Consider the following 21,063-nt stretch of genomic DNA (forward strand, 5'->3'; position numbering starts at 1 on the left):
TCTGTGGATCCACTGATATGCCGTCTTTGTTGATTACATGTCCTAGAAATGCTACACTGTCAAGCCAAAACTTACATTTGGAACATTTTGCATACAACCTCGTCTCTCTCAGAATCTATAAGGCAGTTCTCAGATGTCTTTCATGTTCTTTCCTACTTTTGGAGTAAATCAGTATATCACCAATAAATACAACTATGAATTCATCAAGGAATTGTTTGAAAACCCTATTCATTAGGTCCATAAACGCTGTAGGTGCATTAGTGACCCCAAATGGCATCACTAGAAATTCATAGTGCCCATATCTAGTTCTGAATGTAGTCTTTTTATGTCTTCCGCTTTAACTTTTAGCTGGTGATACCCAGATCTAAGGTCTATGTTAGAGAACACTTATGCCCCCTAAAGTTGGTCAAATAAGTCATCTATTCGAGATAATGAGTATTTGTTCTTAATAGACACTTTGTTTAGTTCCCCGATAGTCTATGCACAACCTTAAAGGTTCGTCTTTCTTCTTGACAAACAATACTGGAGCACCCCAAAGTGACGTGCTCGGGCGGATAAACTTCTTGTCTAACAATTCTTGAAGTTGAGTTTTCAATTCTTTCAATTCAGAAGTTGACATTCTGTATGGCGTTTTGCAAATTGGTTGTGTTCTAGGTAGTACATCAATGGTGAATTCAATCTCTCTATCAATCAAGTCCCCAGACAACTCATTCGAAAACACATCGGGAAATTCATAAACAGTAAGAATAGTTTCCACATTAGAACTATTAGAAGTCTTAGTCAAAACATAACACATATAACCCTTACACCCCTTCCTAAGCAATTTAACAACTTTCATGGCAGAAATCAAATATGGGGAAGGAACTACCCCATTCTTAGCAAACACAAATTCAGGTAAACCAGGTGGACGAAATATAACAAATTTATTCACACACTCAATAGTTATACAGTACTTCGTTAACCAGTCCATACCTAATATGCAGTCAAAATGATCAATTCCCAAAGGTAATAAATCAACATACAACGTCACATCACCGATCACAATATCACATGCTAGATAAACATAAGCACATACCATAGAACTCCCAGATGGTGTAGATATAGACAATAAATAATTCATGGGTTCTAAGGGTCTAGTTAATTTTTGAGAAAAGACGTGTGACACAAATGAGTGAGTAGAACCAGAATCTATCAAGACATATGCATTTTGGGCATAGATGGAAATTATACCTGACACCACAGACTCAGAGTTTTGTACATCCCTTGGGACCAATGTGAACACTCTCCCTTGCCTTAATGTTTCATTTCCAGCTGTCACACCCCAAATCCGGGTATGACCGGCCGTGGCCCACAGGGACTTAGCCCAAGGCATACGTAAGCCTAAACATGGATCCAAAACCATAAAGAATAAATGTGATGATAGCCCAGAAATAAATAAATCAACACTCAATCCAGTGACATACCACAAGTGAAAAATAAGTCATAACCAACTTCCTAAAAATGTATATATACTAAATGGGACACAAACCGCCCACAAAATAAAATAATTCTAAATAAAATCCAACCACAATGTATGCACAAAACTCGACAAAGCAACCTAAAATAAATTAAATAAATGCCCTAGAGGTCCATGCAATTGAGTCCCCGCTACGCCATGAGTCGACTCTAAGTCCTTCTAACACCTGGAAATTGTAAACAACTAAGTCAGCTGATAGCTCAGTGAGTAGCAACATGGATAGTAAATACAGTTTTTAAAACAGGGTTCAATTCCAAAATAAGATATATATCACAGAAATTAGATTGGCATACAGTTTGCTAAATACAATCTGTTTCAAAAAGAAGGTTCCACAATTCAACACTTAAAATACTCATGTCTCGCAAGAACATGATAAATGACATTTTCCACTTAAAATAGATTATAACATGAACACCAATAATTTTCTGGGTACCAATAAAAACAAATAATCTGCCACGCAGTTCTCAAGGCTATAAGCCCCGTTGGATCCAATACCGAACTAAGAGTCATCCTCAGGGTGGCACCTGGGCCTTTTCTCAAAGACGATCCGATTGAAGGTCACCTAGTTGTTTTTAAAGGTCTTTTCCTTACAATCGCTGAGTACTAGAGTCATCACGGCCCAACCCGGATCTGTTCCCTAGTGGCCAGAGTCACCACACACAGTGGAATAATTTCCCTGGACTAAATACACACATGGTCCCAATAATCAATACACATCAGTTTCGCAAAACATGGTAGTTCATCATTATAAACATGAGACCAAAACAAATAGTTTACAGTATGCCAAGTTCACACATGTTTCAGAAATAATTTGATTCCATTGATAATATAATAATTTATCAAAACAGTTTAGTCTTAAAACAAAAATTTAATTTTCCAACAGTTCAGGGTAGGGGAACATTTATAAAAATACGTAGCATGAAACTACTCACCTGAAAACGAAATAATATAATCCTCGAATAGAGTGTAAAAGTCCAACTAGTGCCCTGAACCAAGTATAAAAAACTACACGTCACAACTAATTTAAAAATACAAAAAAATAGGAACTAAGTAACCTCAACTAAAGCGCACAAACACGGCTCAACCCAACTCACCGTTACTCTTAAATATTACCTAAGTTCATGTTCTTCAAGTTTAAAATCACCCAAGACATGTGTTTCGGTCAAAACTTAATTAATTGTGACTTTAAGATAAAACAAAATTTCAAACAAGCCTTCCCAACCTATTCGCTAACTTTGAAAATTACAAATCCCATTCCACACTATTCGAAAAATTCCAATAACCTCCAGATATGATCTAATATATCCTAAGTTTCAAACCCAATTGGTTTCACTTGATTTGCTTATCAAAATAATTATCTACAATTTATTATATCCAAACAGGTTGTTTTCTGCAGCACTTTAAAGAAATTGACAGTTCTCTGAATATACACGAGCAATCAATGCAAGGCCAAAAATGTACGAAACTAGACTCATAACTGGTTCTAATGACACTAATTTGATAATTTTTGGATTTATACCCAAAGAGAACAACACTCCCGAATTTAATGTTTCGGACTGGTTTCCTGGACAGATTTGAATACCTCAATTTATATTGATTTTGACTCCCAAAAATTATGAAAAAATTCAGATATGCAATTCAATATGTAATTGATCTACTGTAAAAATTTCAGATTAAAATTCATCCATTTGATATGGTTTCTTGATTTATAAAGTTTGTGATTGTGTGCAGAATTTTTAAACTAAGAATTACACCAATTCTTTACACATAAATTTAGCTCCTCAGATTTCTTAACAGTGTATACATATATTTACAAAATACATAAACCTAAAACCTCTCCATGAATGAATAAAATAATTATAGAATAAGGATGAAGAACAAAGATAGAAGAGAAGAAAACCTAGGAGGTCACACAGCACAACACACCCAAAGCTCTCCTTCTTGGCTACAACAATAATCTTGATGATTGAAAAACCCCTCTCTTTCCTTCATAAACCCACGGCTGCTAGGGCTGTTAGTGTTGTGGAAAACAATTATAACAAGAGTTAGGGTTTGTGTTTATTTTATTTTATACTAGTGGTGGGCACACTTAGGTCAAATAGATAGATAAATATACAAAATACATATATAAGTTACATGCAACTCAAATGGTAAGAGCCTAACTTATTAATTTTATGGTCTAGAGTTCAAGTCACACCCTCTTCTCTATTTTTTTTTTAATAATAAATCTTGCTTCTAAATCAATGACTTTCACCATAAATTTATTTTAGGTTTAAAAATTAATTAAAGGATCCTCCAATAATATTTAATTTGCACCTTAGAATTCACCACCAAAATATTTGAGATTGTAATATTATTATTTAATTATTTACTTAAGTTTTATATTCGGGTTCTCACATTCTCCCCTCCTAAAAAAAAGTTTCGTCCTCGAAACTGACCTGAGTAAATCATGAGAATAGATGTGGGTACTTCTCGCGCATCTCGTCCTCACATTCCCAAGTCGCCTCTTCAACTAGATGATTACGCCACAGTACCTTAACCAATTTAATGGCCTTTGTATGCAGCCTTTTCTCTTTCGAATCCAAAATCTGAACAGGTATATCCTCATACGAAAAATCCTCTCTAATCTGAAGCGGCTCATAATCTATCACATGCCACGTACTGTGCACATATTTCCTCAACATTGACACGTGAAACACATTATGCACTCCTGCCAACCTAGGGGGTAAAACAACACAGTACACAACCTCACTAACCTGCTCTAATACCTCAAATGGTCTAATGTATCTAGAACTCAACTTTCCTTCCTTTCCAAACCTGTTGACTCCTTTCCATGGTGATACTTTCAAGAATACCATATCCCCCACATGAAACTCTAAGTCTCTCCTACGATGATCAGCATAACTTTTTTGTCTACTCTTAGCAGTCAATAATCTCTCTCTGATGGTGATAATTTTCTGTGTAGCATCCTCCACCAAATCAGTCCCAACATTTGCCTCTCACCAACCTCATACCAACACAAAGGAGACCTATACTTCCTCCCAAACAAAGCCTCATAAGGAGCTACTCCCAAACTAGAATGATAACTATTATTATACGCAAACTCCATGAGCGGCAAATAATCATCCCAATTACCTCTCCACTCCAAAGCATAAGCCCTCAACATATCCTCAAGGGTTTGAATAGTCCTCTCTGATTGCCCATCTATCTGAGGGTGATAAGCTGAACTAAAATTTAACCTAGTACCCATAGCTGATTGTAACGCACCCCAAAACTTAGACACAAAACGAGGGTCCCGATCTGACACTATTGACACTGGTGCACCATGCAATCTAACAATCTCCTTCACATACAACTGTGCAAATCGAGCTAGAGAATAGGTCATCCGTACTGCAATAAAATGTGCTGACTTGGTTAATCTATCAACAACAACCCAAACTGCATCGTGATTACTACTAGTACGAGGTAATCCGCACACGAAATCCATGGTAATATGGTCTCACTTCCACTCTGATATAGGTAAGGGTTGTAGTTTCCCCGCAGGTTTCTGATGTTCTACTTTAACCTGTTGACACACCAAACACTGAGCCACAAATTCTGCAATATCTCCCTTCATACCATTCCACCAAAAATGTTCATGGAGATCCCGATTCATCTTAGTGCTTCCTGGATGAATGCTGTAACTAGAACTATGTGCCTCTGCCATAATCTCCTTCCTCAAATCACCACCAGTAGGAATACAAATTCGGTTACGGAATCTACGCAACCCATCATCACTAACCTAAAAGTCTACATGCTTACCCTCTGTCATCTCTCCTTTAATACGCTCACACTAGAGGTCAATCTCCTGAGCTAAACGAATCTATTCTCTCAAGGTCGGCTGAACTGTCAATTGACTACAATAAGCTCTATCACCAGCCGTAATAACCTCAAGCCTCAAACGTCTCATGTCTTCCACCAAGCAACTCTCAATAGACAAAGCAGCTATATCTCCAACTGCGACCTTCTTACTTAAGGCATCTGCAACTACATTTGCCTTCCCCGGATGATATAAAATATTCACATCATAATCTTTTAGTTACTCAAGCCATCTTCTTTGCCTCAAATTTAGTTCCTTCTGTGTGAAAATATACTTCAAACTCTTATGATCAGTGTAAATCTCATATGACTCTCCATAAAAATAATGGCGCCAGATCTTAAGAGCAAAAATCACTGCTGCTAACTCTAAGTCGTGCGTAGGATAGTTTCTCTCATGTATTTTCAACTGTCATGACGCATAGGCAATCACCTTCCCATGCTGCATGAGCATACATCCTAAACCCCATCGTGAAGCATCACTATAAATCACAAAACTACCACCACCTGTAAGTAAGGCAAGGATTGGAGCTGATATCAACCTTTGTTTAAACTCTCGGAAGCCACACTCACAATCATCATTCCACTCAAACTTACATCTTTCCTAGTGAGATTTATAAATGGCAAAGCAATACGGGAGAATCCTTCCACAAACTGTCTATAATATCCAGCAAGCCCTAGAAAGCTAAGTACCTCTGTCACAAAAGTAGGTCGCGGCCAATCAATAATTGCTACCACCTTCGTGCTATCCACAAATACCCCATCTTTACTTACCACATGACCCAAAAAGGATACAATGCTAAACCAAAATTCACACTTCTTAAATTTTGTATACAGTCTCTTCTCTTTAAGGATCTGAAGTACTACCCTCAAATGCTACTCATGCTCCTCCTTACTCCTTGAATAAATTAGGATGCCATCAATAAACACTACCACAAATTTATCCAGTTGGGGCTTAAATACTCTGTTCATTAAATCCATGAATGCGGCTGGTGCATTTGTGAGACCAAAAGGCATCACCAAGAACTCATAATGCCCATAACGGGTTCTAAAAGCAGTCTTAGGAACATCCTCATCCCTTACCTTCAACTGGTGATAGCCTGACCTCAAGTCAATTTTAGAGAATACTTGAGCTCTCTGCAACTGGTCAAATAGATCATCAATGCGTGGCAAAGGATACCTATTCTTCACTGTGACTTTGTTCGGTTCTCAACAATCAATTCACAACCTCATAGACCCATCCTTCTTCTTCACAAACAACACAGGTGCTCCCCAAGATGAGACACTAGGCCTAATAAAACTTTTGTCTAACAACTCATATAACTGAGTTTGTAACTCCCTCAACTCCAATGGTGCCATTATATAGGGCACTTTAGAAATAAGTGTTGTGTTAGGGACCAAGTTAATGGAAAATTCTACCTCACGATCTAGAGGAAGTCTAGGTAGATCCTTTAGAAAAACATCAACACATCACTTACTACAGGCAACTCCTCTAACTTCTACTCTGGTTGTTCAGCACTCATCACACAAGCTAAATAACCATGACACCCTTTTCTCAACATTCGATTAGCCTAAAGGGAAGAAGTAAAACAGATAGAAGATCCTTTCCTATCCCCCTGAAAGAAAAACTCAAGTTGCCTTGGCATAGCAAAAACTAACCTCTTTCTAAACCAATCAACAGAGGCGTGATGCTTCGTTAACAAATCCATACTCAAAATCACGTCAAAATCCTTCATCTCTAAAGAAATCAAATCCACTAGAAAAATCCAACCATCCAAGTTTACCGCACAAGATCTATAGATATCTCCCAATACAACTATTTCTCCTAATGGAGTAGACACGGTAATAAAAACATCAAAGGCTCACAAAGAATAGACAATCTGTGTAAATATCAAGGTGCCAACTCTTAACCTTCAAAATGAAATCAAGAACGATTCAACACAAGCTTAAACAAAACTAACTTAACCAAACACTACTAAGGACTATAGGGACTCGGTCCTCGTCTAAATGATGAATGCAAGGTATGTAACTTGATAAATCTACAGCTCTGATACCACAATTGTCACACCCCAAATCCGGGTATGACCGGCTGTGGCCCACAGGGACTTAGCCCAAGGCACACGTAAGCCTAAACATGAATCCAAAACCATAAAGAATAAATGTGATGATAGCTCAGAAATAAATAAATCAACACTCAATCCAGTGACATACCACAAGTGAAAAATAAGTCATAACCAACTTCCTAAAAATGTATATATACTAAATGGGACACAAACCGCCCACAAAATAAAATAATTCTAAATAAAATCCAACCACAATGTATGCACAAAACTCGACAAAGAAACCTAAAACAAATTAAATAAATGCCCTAGAGGTCCATGCAATTGAGTCCCCGCTACGCCATGAGTCGACTCTAAGTCCTTCTAACACCTGGAAATGGTAAACAACTAAGTCAGCTGATAGCTCAGTGAGTAGCAACATGGATAGTAAATACAGTTTTTAAAACAGGGTTCAATTCCAAAATAAGATATATATCACAGAAACTAGATTGGCATACTGTTTGGTAAATAAAATCTGTTTAAAAAAGAAGGTTCCACAATTCAACACTTAAAATACTCATGTCTCGCAAGAACATGATAAATGACATTTTCCACTTAAAACAGATTATAACATGAACACCAATAATTTTCTGGGTACCAATAAAAACAAATAATCTGCCACACAGTTCTCAAGGCTATAAGCCCCGTTGGATCCAATACCGAACTAAGGGTCATCCTCAGGGTGGCACCTGGGCCTTTTCTCAAAGACGATCCGATTGAAGGTCACCTAGTTGTTTTTAAAGGTCTTTTCCTTACAATCGTTGAGCACTAGAGTCATCACGGCCCAACCCGGATCTGTTCCCTAGTGGCCAGAGTCACCACACACAGTGGAATAATTTCCCTAGACTAAATACACACATGGTCCCAATAATCAATACACATCAGTTTTGCAAAACATGGTAGTTCATCATTATAAACATGAGACCAAAACAAATAGTTTACAGTATGCCAAGTTCACACATGTTTCAGAAATAATTTGATTCCATTGATAATATAATAATTTATCAAAACAGTTTAGTCTTAAAACAAAAATTTAATTTTCCAACAGTTCAGGGTAGGGGAACATTTATAAAAATACGTAGCATGAAACTACTCACCTGAAAACGAAATAATATAATCCTCGAATAGAGTGTAAAAGTCCAACTAGTGCCCTGAACCAAGTATAAAAAACTACACGTCACAACTAATTTAAAAATACAAAAAAATAGGAACTAAGTAACCTCAACTAAAGCGCACAAACACGGCTCAACCCAACTCACCGTTACTCTTAAATGTTACCTAAGTTCATGTTCTTCAAGGTTTAAAATCACCCAAGACATGGGTTCCGGTCAAAACTTAATTAATTGTGACTTTAAGATAAAACAGAATTTCAAACAAGCCTTCCCAACCTATTCGCTAACTTTGAAAATTACAAAACCCATTCCACACTATTCGAAAAATTCCAATAACCTCCAGATATGATCTAATATATCCTAAGTTTCAAACCCAATTGGTTTCACTTGATTTTCTTATCAAAATAATTATCTACAATTTATTATATCCAAACAGATTGTTTTCTGCAGCATTTTAAAGAAATTGACGGTTCTCTTAATATACACGAGCAATCAATGCAAGGCCAAAATCGTACGAAACTAGACTCGTAACCGGTTCTAATGACACTAATTTGATAATTTTTGGATTTATACCCAAAGAGAACAACACTCCCGAATTTACTGTTTCGGACTGGTTTCCTGGACAGATTTGAATACCTCAATTTATATGGATTTTGACTCCCAAAAATTATGAAAAAATTCAGATATGCAATTCAATATGTAATTGATCTACTGTAAAAATTTCAGATTAAAATTCATCCATTTGATATGGTTTCTTGATTTTTAAAGTTTGTGATTGTGTGTAGAATTTTTGAACTAAGAATTACACCCATTCTTTACACATAAATTTAGCTCCTCAGATTTCTTAACAGTGTATACATATATTTACAAAATACATAAACCTACACCCTCTCCGTGAATGAATAAAATAATTATAGAATAAGGATGAAGAACAAAGAAAGAAGAGAAGAAAACCTAGGAGGCCACACAGCACAACACACCCAAAGCTCTCCTTCTTGGCTACAACAATAATCTTGATGATTGAAAAACCCCTCTCTTTCCTTCATAAACCCACGGCTGCTAGGGCTGCTAGTGCTGTGGAAAACAATTATAACAAGAGTTAGGGTTTGTGTTTATTTTATTTTATACTAGTGGTGGGCACACTTAGGTCAAATAGATAGATAAATATACAAAATACATATATAAGTTACATGCAACTCAAATGGTAAGAGCCTAACTTATTAATTTTATGGTCTAGAGTTCAAGTCACACCCTCTTCTCTATTTTTTTTTTAATAATAAATCTTGCTTCTAAATCAATGACTTTCACCATAAATTTATTTTAGGTTTAAAAATTAATTAAAGGATCCTCCAATAATATTTAATTTGCACCTTAGAATTCACCACCAAAATATTTGAGATTGTAATATTATTATTTAATTATTTACTTAATTTTTATATTCGGGTTCTCACACCAGTGTTACCTCTGACATTAGTTCTGGCATTTGACGTTGTCACAGAAGTGGATCCGGTTGAACTTGCTGTGGGGCAATTGGCATTTTCGGACCCAAGTAGGCAATCCTTCATCATATGGCCAACTTTGCCACACTGGTAACAAGCTTCAGATGCACGGTAACACACTCCTCTATGCTTCCTTCCACAATTAGGGCAGTTTGGAATTGATTCGCTACTCTGACTAGAGCTACTAGAAGATCCCGTGCTTTGCTTCTTGCTTCCAAAGGAGCTGCCCTTTCTAGACTTGTTCCCCGACCTCTTACCTCTCCATTTTGTTATTGTTGGGGCCTTACTTTGTTTCATAGCTGCTAAGGTAGCTTTTGTCATCAATGCTCTGTCTAGTACTTCCATATATGTAGACAACTTCAAGACGCCAACTCGGTTAAACACTTCCAATGTCAAACCTCCTTCAAATTTTCGTGCCTTCTTATAGTCCGTATCCACCATATGAGGAGCAAATCGGGCTAATTCTATGAATTTAGCCTCATACTCGGCTACAGACATATTGCCTTGCTTGAGTTCTTGGAATTCAAAAACCTTTCGGTCCCGGAAGTATTGAGGAAAATACTTGTTGTAGAAGATCTCGTTAAATTGAGTCCATGTCATGTTCCCATTATTAGTTCAGATTAATAACCACCATCTTCGAGCTTCATCTTTTAAGGTATAGATGGCCAATAGAACTTTCTAAGTCTCGGAATAGGGAAACACTTCAAATAGTTTATCCATTTTCGAGCAACCATGTCTTTGCCTTTAAGGGTTCAATACCACCCAAGAAAGTCGGCGGTTTCATCTTCATGAATTTTTGAGTTACATTTATAATACAATTGTTATCTGGCTAAACTTGGGCCGAAGGAGGTGGAGGAGGCGGAGGTTGTTGTCTTTGCTACTGTATCATTACTTCGGTTAGGGTTATGAGCATTTGTTCCATTCGGCTTATTCGAGCCTCAGAAGATCCCGCTGCATCATCACTTCTTGCATTTTCCATCGCTATAGGTAAACAAAACAATAATAAACATAGGCAAATACTTTTTTTTCACAGTGTCTGGAACATTCAATCCGAATTCATTCGTTTCAATTTCATGTGTTCATGTTCAGATTCGGTTTTCACATTTACAGAATTGACACACACACTGTCACATGCAGATAAAATGTCCCTTATTCTTTTCTAGGACATCCTATAGCTCCAATGGACTTGTGTGTGCGGTATAACATGTGCTCTGATACGACTTTGTCATGACCCAAACCCGCCCCTATAGGTTTAGCGTCGTAACTGACCAGTAATCCTTAGATTACCAAAGGCCTTTGAACAGATTATCACATAATAAGGGGTTGTGGAAGCAAATATAGAAACATACATAGTCCATAGAGCTGTGCAGACATACATGGGACAATTAATTTAAAACCTTGTATATATATATACACATATATGACGTCATATACATCCATCCAACCTTGTCACAATACACAATACACAAAGTAGAACAAAAGAACTGGTTACAAAACAACAAAAGTCTTAAGCTTATGCCTTGGTTTACAAAACTCGACCATTGAACTCTTTCCGGAACCTCCTCGGGAGGCACAATGGTTGGCCGACAAAACAGAGACTCCAGGTCATCAACTCTGAGCCTAGTCTCGCTCCAAGTTGCCTACATACATAATATAAATAGTGAACGAAAGCTCAGTGAATAATAATAGAGTAAAGATTTTATTGAATGATGTCCAGTTTCGTATCATATCAATCAGAGAGATAAACATAGTCATATCAAAAGTAGAGTCATGTTCATATTCGTATTCAAATCATGTGTGGTACTTCCATTAGCATTAACATATCACTTTGGTCAATCACATCAAGTCCCATAATGGAACCTCCGGTACCGGGTAACATATCTCACGCATGGGCAACGGTATTATTTCCCTCGGGTGAGGGCCTGGGCCACAATATTGTTTTCCCCATGCGAGGGCCTCATGACCATAAGCCACATTATTATATCCCCTGGGTGAGCGCCTCTACTAAGGACACCACAAATACATTTCAAAGATTTGGATCATCATTCATGGAATCTCAAAATAGCCTTTTGTGCCATTCAGAAATAATTCATATCATATCATAATGTTTAGAAAATATTTCATATGAAACATAGCTTTACTAAGTTATCACTCATAGATAGTTGCACAGATGGCTTGATAGCAACCAATGGATCAACTGCTCACGGTGCGTGACCTACACAAACATAATAGATACACATACTGAAACACATGCTCGAATCGAACTTAACTTATTTCATTTCGTTCTTCATATGTTTCTAAGTCTTATCCTAATTATTATGTCTTAATCTTGGCCTAGGAATGCCTAGGATGCAATGAGGATGCTAAAATGCACTTGAAAACACTTAGTCAGCTAAAAACAGGGGCCTTGCTCGAGCGGATGTTCAAACATGTGAGTGGTCGCTCGAGCGCAACTTCCTTCGCTCGAACAGCCTATAAACTCTGCAAAAGTACTGGTTACTTGATTTTTCCACTTGATGCACGCTCGATGGTCGCTCGAGTGTGAGACTGAGGTCTTCGCTGGAGCGCAACTATTGTCGCTCGAGCGGTCTACAAAATGTGTAAACTTCTGGGAGCATGCATTTTACGCTCGAGCCAACTTTTGGTCACTCAAGCGGAGGTGAAAACACAGAGTGGTCGCTCAAGCGCAGGAAGAAGGAATCGGGTAAGGTGATCGGCGACAGTGTCATTGGAGCTGTATTCATAGACGAGGAGGAGCTCATGGCAGTAGCAGGACGTACAGTTGTAGAGGGGGATGTATTTATATGATTTGTCCTTTTTTTTAAGAAAATACTTGAGACACTTAATTTATTACTCTTAAAAATCACTCCTAATGATATTTTCAAACTCTAATTTTCTTGCTTAGAAAGAAAACCTCTACATACAAATCGATATTCTTTTGGACGAAATCAACAATGGCAGGTGATAATGTGGACGCTTTCTTGAAAATTCTTTCCAAGATAAAGAAAGTAACAAATTCTTTCCAAGATAAATTCGGGAAAAGTGGCTATGGTGTTGTGTACAAAGGCTAGCTTATTGATGGACATTTGGTGGCTGTCAAGCTTCTAAATGAAACAAAAGACAGTAATGGAGAAGAGTTCATAAATGAGGTCACAAGCATTAGTAGGACTTCCCATGTCAACATTGTAAGCCTTGTAGGGTATTGTTTCGAGGGTCACAAAAGAGCTCTTATCTACGAGTACATGCCAAATGGATCTCTTGAGAAGTTCATACACAATGACAAATCACAAGAGACAAATGACCACTTGGAATGGAAAATAATGCAGAAAATTACAGTAGGGGTTGCTCGAGGATTGAAATATTTGCATCGTGGATGTATAACACGCATTTTTCATTTTGACATAAAACCCCATAACATTATTCTAAACAAAGAGTTTGTCCAAAGATTTCTAGTTTTGGGCTTGCTAAATTATGTCCCAAGAAAGAGAGCATTGTATCCATGTTGCATGCTCGAGGAACTATTGGATATATAGCGCCTGAAGTCTTCTCTAGGCATTTTGGAAGACTCACACAAGGCTGATGTTTATAGCTACGGAATGCTAGTTCTAGAGATGGTTCGGGGAAGGGAAAACAATGGACAATCAATTGAGGACACTAGCGACTTATATTTCCCACATTCGATCTACAAGAAGCTAGAATGTGATGAAGATATAGGACTTCATGGGATTGAATCTGAAGAGGATGAAAAAGTTGCACGAAAGATGATATTAGTTGGGCTATGTTGCATACAAGCTAATCCATCAAAGAGGCCGGCAACTAACAAGTTGATTGAGATGCTTGAAGGAAATTTATGTAGGAAAACATTTTTGAAAAAATCAGTTTAATGCAAATAAATAATAAAATAAAACACAAGAAATTTCTTATAGAAATTCTTTAAATTTAATACAGATTGTAACCGAAGCCAGTGTTTGAACACTGTGTGTTTAAGACAGAATTTCGCCATTGCCTCTGGTGCTTGCGATTGATGGACGTCTTGCCTCCAAGATACAACGATCATTCCACACAAAAATTGTACAACGAACTAATTTATGTTATGCACACTCTTTTTTAAACTTGACTTTGACTTATGTATGAATCCTAACACTTGTCTTTCAAATGAATGCTATGGGAATGGTATTTATAGAAGTATTTGTGACCATTCATAAGGGTCATGACTCTAGGGTCACACCCTTTCATATGAAGAGCCACAATGAAAGGTTGCACCTTTTCATTTGAATGGAGTCAATTCCCATTCACTTCTAAAGTTTTCCAACAATCCCCCACATGAATAAAATTGACAACATAGTGCAAATGAAATGCAGACACTAACAAAGAGAGTACAAAATGGAAATATCCTGCATTAGGATAGGTAGCTTTCAACCTTAAACCTTCCTTACTGAAAGACTATCAGATTTACTAGTTAACTAGTGGACATGATGCCTTAAGCTATTAAGCTATTTAAGTAAACCAAGACAATAGAAATCACACAAAATATCTCCGAACGCAGCTTAGTTCTTTCAGTTGTTCCCATTTTGGCATTGGGCAGTTCCTGGTTTTCATGAGTACTTTAGAGAATGTAGCCTTATTCAATTCTCATAGAAGCGGCCCTTTTACACTCATATAGGTGATTCTTATATCGTGTCTCTTAAATACTCCTCTTGAAAAATACCCCTCTAGGTTTTTCAAGATATAAGTAATCATTAAAAGTATAGCTTACCCTAAGTCCTCTACATACAACACATATTGTAGATATCACTCTCATCATAAGAATGGATAGGACATAAACTCCCTTCGTGATTTTTGGTGAGTCATTCATAATTCAGTTGTCCTTTTGAACCTAGATCTTGGGATCTCCAGTCAACTAGGTTGAGTTGCCAATATGGTGACTCGAAATTAATAAGTTTTAATCACATTCCCTTCGATGAACTTCCCTTCATTTGCTTTCTGGTCAAACTTTTTATTTAGCGGTCGCTATTTTCTGTTTAACCTTCTTTGTTATATATTATTGAGTAGTTAGTGGATCCACTATATTGTTCTCAAACAATGCTCACATCTGAGAGCAAATGTCATACGATATTAAGTCTATGAATAAGTCGAGACTTACCGTTACTCTATGTCACTCCAATTTTTTAAATCAAATAATAAATATAGAGGTGTTCCTTAGAAATTAATGAAACCATTTTTGCTTCTACTTCAATTTTGTCCTATAGAAAGAATTGAGATTCTTTGTGGACCTACTATTGGAACCGTTACTTTGGCAAAATCCTCCAAGCACCCTCACATTTTAAGTACTCTAAGAAAAATTAATTTCCTTGTTAAGATATTACCACACGAAAATATCAATACACCCCAACAATTTTGATACAAATCAAAATATAACATTCATCACTTATTAACTATGGTGTACTTGAATAATAAAATTCTAAATCAAATTTATGAAATCGAAAACTTAGAATAATTATGACTATACAAGTCAAAATTAATGCTTAAGCAAAATTATATTTTCATAAAGATTTTGCCCAAGAATCAAACAATTCAAAAACTTCATTTAATTACATAAATCTTACAACGCATTCGAGTTTCTGTAGGTAACTTGTCATGAATCAAGATTAACAAACAACTATGCTTCTCTCCCCCATATTTGTCATAATACATAAGTTAGCACAAACAATATGACTCATTTACAAACAAGTATCACTGTCACAAAAATATTTGTGACAAAAGAAAATTGAATTATCTCTTATAATTCAAGGATAAACTCCCACCAAGAGTAATCTTTATTTACTCTTAAACCATAGTTTTCATGCTAAGTGTTTAAATAGGCATTTATCCTTTCAAATAACCGGATGCCCACTTTAACATATAAACAAGCCATTCTCAATAAGTTTGAGAAATTAAAAATTGTAGGACTTAAACAATCAAATACTTTAGATATGAAGAACTAACACTTTCTTATATCTCAAGTTTCATGACTTGGGTTTGTATTCGTTTTGAGTCATAAATTGACCAACCAATATGAAACTTTCATTCAAATAAAAGTTACATAAATTAAAAATTCTTACTTTAATTACATTCAGAAAATTTTTCCAAGTATATAATTTATACTCCATATTTTCTCAAGTTTCAAGAGTTCACAAAAAATCATACCTATTTAAAAATGCATTCTTAAAAATTTCACAAAATATATTTCAAATATTTTGTGTCTTTTCTTAAATCCAAAACAATGATTCAAGTTTAATTTTTGATCTCGTGCACTTTTAATTTTAAATTCATACCATAAATTTAAGCATATGCAACCAGCAGATCTAACTCATCAAAAAAATTATTTTCGATTGACTTGTGCCCATAACTAAACTATAGTAAAGGGAACAATGAAAACGGTGGAAGTTGAAAAATCGGTGAGTTCAAAAAATAACTTTCTGATCCATCTTCTTCATTGTTGCACGTGATTAAACAAATCAATCATTACGATCACCATACATAAATATTGTGACTAACTTAGGAGAACAAGTTACGATAACTAAGGTATGGAAAACTCTCCCATGGTCGGTAAAACTAGTGCCGAAAAGCACTATGATGGGTTTTTAAAGGTGTGCTAAAACATCAAAACTCATAATCATGATTTTGAAACAAAAAATTAAATTGTCACCAAATTAAACCGATTCCCTTCAATCACATTGTAGTGAGTATTATGCGTGAAAATTTATCACCCTGCCTACTTTCCGTTCTGATGGAATTCAATTTGCGAAGAAACTCATAGAATTTTTATGCCATAAACTTTGCAAAACACAGGATGTAAAAGTAATAGCATACAAACCGTGATGGATATTACTTTGACTATCGAAACTAAAGATTCCAGTTTACATATTGATAAAAAAAATAAAATCTCAACAGCAATTAATACTATATAAACAGTAGCCTAACTATATAAACAGTTATGAAAAGATCATGCATATCAACTTTCAGATATATACACAAACATATAGCCTAACTATATAAACAGTTTTAATAAAACATTCAAAAAAATCAAACTAACAATATCCTGTAATTCTTGCAAAACTTAAAGTTTTAGGTATATTAATAATATATATAAACAACAAATCACTTATTTCACAAATAACATGCAAAATGCGGCAGATATTATAGCTGAACCAAGTTCTGATCACCGAACATTGAAAGTCAGAAAGATCTTATTTTCTTAATTACACCTCATTGATCATGCAATAGAATTCTACTTAAACACAACTTTGGATAAAAAATTACCAATCAGATTTATCAATTTTATTAACAGAGAAAAGATGCAGTAACAATACTCAAGTTCTACCAAATTCAAGAAACAAATTTTACAGGAAACCAAATTTGCAAAAAATTAATTTTTTTAACGGGAAAAAAATACTAAATATGTATTACAGAATCTGAAACTGTAAATAGATTAAAGTTCTGTCTTAAAATTGAAGGAAAATATTTTCAGAAAAATCAATAATAAAATAAAACACAAGAAATTTCTTATAGAAATTCTATAAATTTAATACAAATTGTGACCGAGGTCAGTGTTTGAACACTGTATATTTAAGATAGAATTTTACCCTCACCTCTGGTGCTGCGATTGATGGATGTCGTGCCTCCAGGATACAATGATCACCCCGCACAGAAATTGCATAACTTTCTATATGTATAGCGAAGTAATTTGTGTTAAACACACTCTCTTTTATACTTGATTATGACTTATGTATGAATCTTAACATTTATCTTTTTAATGAATGTCATGAAAATAATATTTATAAAAATATTTATGGACGGGAAAATGTTTGGGACCCCCACAAAGGAGGACTCCCACAACCCTTATTGATGTATTGACCATTGATCGATGTGTTTAAATTTTTTTTATTTTTTTATTTTTTATTTTTTATTTTTTATTTTTTTTTATTTTTGTATCTCTAACAGTGATATGAATGGTCTAAATCATTTTAGAGTTGTAGAAATTATATTTTGTGGACATCTCTATCATTATTCATGATTGCTTCTTATCCTAACACCCTTTTCCCCAGAGCCATTCTTATCCTCACCTTTAAGATCAATAATTGCTTCATCCATTGTTCAGATATTGGAAGAAAATGAATCCTGTGAGGTTGAATCAATGTAAAGATGTTTTTCAATTAGTATTTTTTTTTTTACTTTTAATGAATTTTTTAATATATCTAATTTGGATGTATTTAAAAAAATTTAATAAATACAAAAAAAAATGTATTGTTTCATTATTTTTTTACATTTAGTGAATTTAAAAAGTTAAAATTTTTATAACTTTTAAATTTAGGCTTCATTTGGGAAGTAACTATTTTAGTCAAAAAGCCACTATAAGTTGTCATATCATTCTCTCTATTTTTCTGTATATCTTTTTATAAAATGTTAAAAAATTACTAAAATAACTTATTTCCGAATGAGACCTTCGATTAAATGAATCTAAAAATAAAATAAAAAAGTTGTTACAAATATTAAAAAAAAATTAGTAGAAGTTTGCATTAGTAAGGATGTGATGTTTGCTTCAATATTATCACAAGATAACCCAGCAAATGTTGTAACGCCCCACTACTTGCTGACCCAAGTAACTAGCGAGCAAGGTAGTGGTGCTTTATATGCCCAAGATCACCCATGCAAACTTCCGATATGGGACAAGGTGTTACAAACTCTCCCACTTATAAATCCTCGCGTCCTCGGGAGGGTCTATAATCAATCAAAATACCACGACAAGCTTATGGCCAGCCCAGACAGTTGTGTGCATAGGTCAGCTCTGATGCCATTTGTAACTCTTTGTTCATGTCGAACGTACAGCCCAAAAGCTTTAGTCCAAATTATGTAGTAGTAAGGTAGTGATATTTTATATGCCCAAGATCACCCATGCAAACTTCCGATGTAGGACAGGGTGTTACAAATGTTAAAGTAGAGGTTGGGATCACACTGTATATTAAGAATACATTTGTAATTTTAAGGTTGGCTCAAATTAACATTGGACTTAAGAGTTATTTAGAATAATCTAAATAAGTGTACTTTTTAACTTTTTATGAAAAGATGTGCAAAAAAGTAGAAAGGTGATGTGACCTAAAAAACAAAAAAAAGATTAAAAAAATGTACTATTTTAATACACCCCAAAGAGTCTGACTCTAAAAAATTTTCAAATTTTAAGCCTACCCACTCAACCCAGGGGTGAGCAGTGGATATACCGATCGCCCAAACCGACCAAACCGAACCGATTTGCCGCATTTTAGACGGATGCGTGATAACGAGCGGACGGTTGCAGATTGATTTTTTCCAATCTGCCTAGTTTTGGACGGATGGCGAATTTGAGGTCATTTTGGCCACAATCGAACCGCCAAACTGCGAGCACCCCTAGTTATTTGTAAAACTTTATATTTTCAATTAGTTTAGATATTCTGTTTGTGTTTTTAATTGAAAAAGAGTTTAAATATTCTGTTGAATATATTCTGTTGAAAAAGAGTTTTCAACTTGAGTATATTTTTTGAATTGAAAAAAATAAATGTATGATTTATTCATATTTTTTGGTTTTTAAATCTAACTCTAAAAATAATAAATAAAAAAGATGATATATGCTAGTTAATTTTTGTTTTAAAAAATAGATATAGATGTAACAATACAGAGACATACAATCTCTGCTACTGCTCTGTTCATGGTTTTGATGGTTTGAATTGTTTTTATATTTTAAGAACCATAGATTATAATACGTTATGTGGATGAGGTATGTGATTGTAATATTATAAAGTTTCAAACTTTCTTTCTTTGGATGAGGTATGTAATGATGGTAATATTTTTTAAGTCATTGACTGTAATTTTTTTTTTTTTTTTTTTTTGAGAAAGTGCATAAGTTGAATTATATTTAAAATTTATAAAATTTCAAACCACCAAACCGGTTCGCACCCATCCGCCAATTCGTCAATCGGCTCAATCTACATTCGCCTGATTGGTGGATGGATGCGGATTGATTTTCTTCAATCCGCCAATCTGGCGGACGAATGACGGATTGGAGGTTCCGTGGCCTCAACAGACCGGCCCCCACCCCTAACTCAACCCACTATTATTTTTTATTTTTATTTTTTAAATTTTGTCTTGAAGGTATATTAAATTATTTAGATCATTTTAATTATTATTTAATGTGACCTAAAAAATTAAAAAATTAAAAAGTTAATTTTAATCAAATTTCCAAAATAAACAATCTATTAAAATATTCAAAACAATTCTCTTGTTCATATGTTCTACAATAATTAATCAAACAAAGCCATACGTACCTTACCCGTTGGGAATCAGGATCCTCTCCTTGAGGTTCCTACTTGATTTCTTACTTGATGGGCCATTGGGCCCACTTTTAGGCCTAATTTTGATAATCCAAACCGCTCACATTTTAAAATTTGTTGAGTCTATCATACCTGTAAAAAATCAAGTTGATTGGATATTAGAAAGCATGTGTTCGGAAAACTAACTAAAAATTATTTTTTTTTAAAATTTAATAAACAGTTTTCCGATCACATGCTTTCTGATATCCGATAAACTTGATTTTTTTACAGGTATGATATATTTAATAAATCTTAAAATTTGAACGGTTCAAATTATCAAATTTGGGCTTAAAAGTGGGCCCAACAGCCCAGTAAATAAGAAGTCAGGTAGAAACCTCAATGGGAGGATATTGATTCACCCGTTGGGGCCATTAGGTCCATCAAAGCCAAGAGCAGTAGTAGTTGAATATCTCTCTCCCTTGGAAAATTCCGACAAGGTCATATACTTTTCTTCTTGAAGACAATTGCTCTGTTTTCTTCACAAAATTATAATCATTATATAATTGCAAATGACCTGATCTGTATCACCCACAACAACACGCCTCTTCTCAGCATGCCGCCTCTTTGTGTTAATCTCATCATCACCATCTTCTTCTTCCT

General features: G+C 35.1%; 1 pseudogene; it reads left to right on the forward strand.

The window, feature by feature from the left end:
• Positions 1–13,035: 13,035 nt before the first annotated feature.
• Positions 13,036–13,965, forward strand: LOC145813325 (LEAF RUST 10 DISEASE-RESISTANCE LOCUS RECEPTOR-LIKE PROTEIN KINASE-like 2.4 pseudogene; annotated as a pseudogene).
• The last annotated feature ends 7,098 nt before the right edge of the window (positions 13,966–21,063 follow it).

The sequence above is a fragment of the Camellia sinensis genome, chromosome 15 (assembly GCF_055761805.1).
Source record: "Camellia sinensis isolate YWXY chromosome 15, ASM5576180v1, whole genome shotgun sequence".
Classification (NCBI taxonomy): domain Eukaryota; kingdom Viridiplantae; phylum Streptophyta; class Magnoliopsida; order Ericales; family Theaceae; genus Camellia; species Camellia sinensis.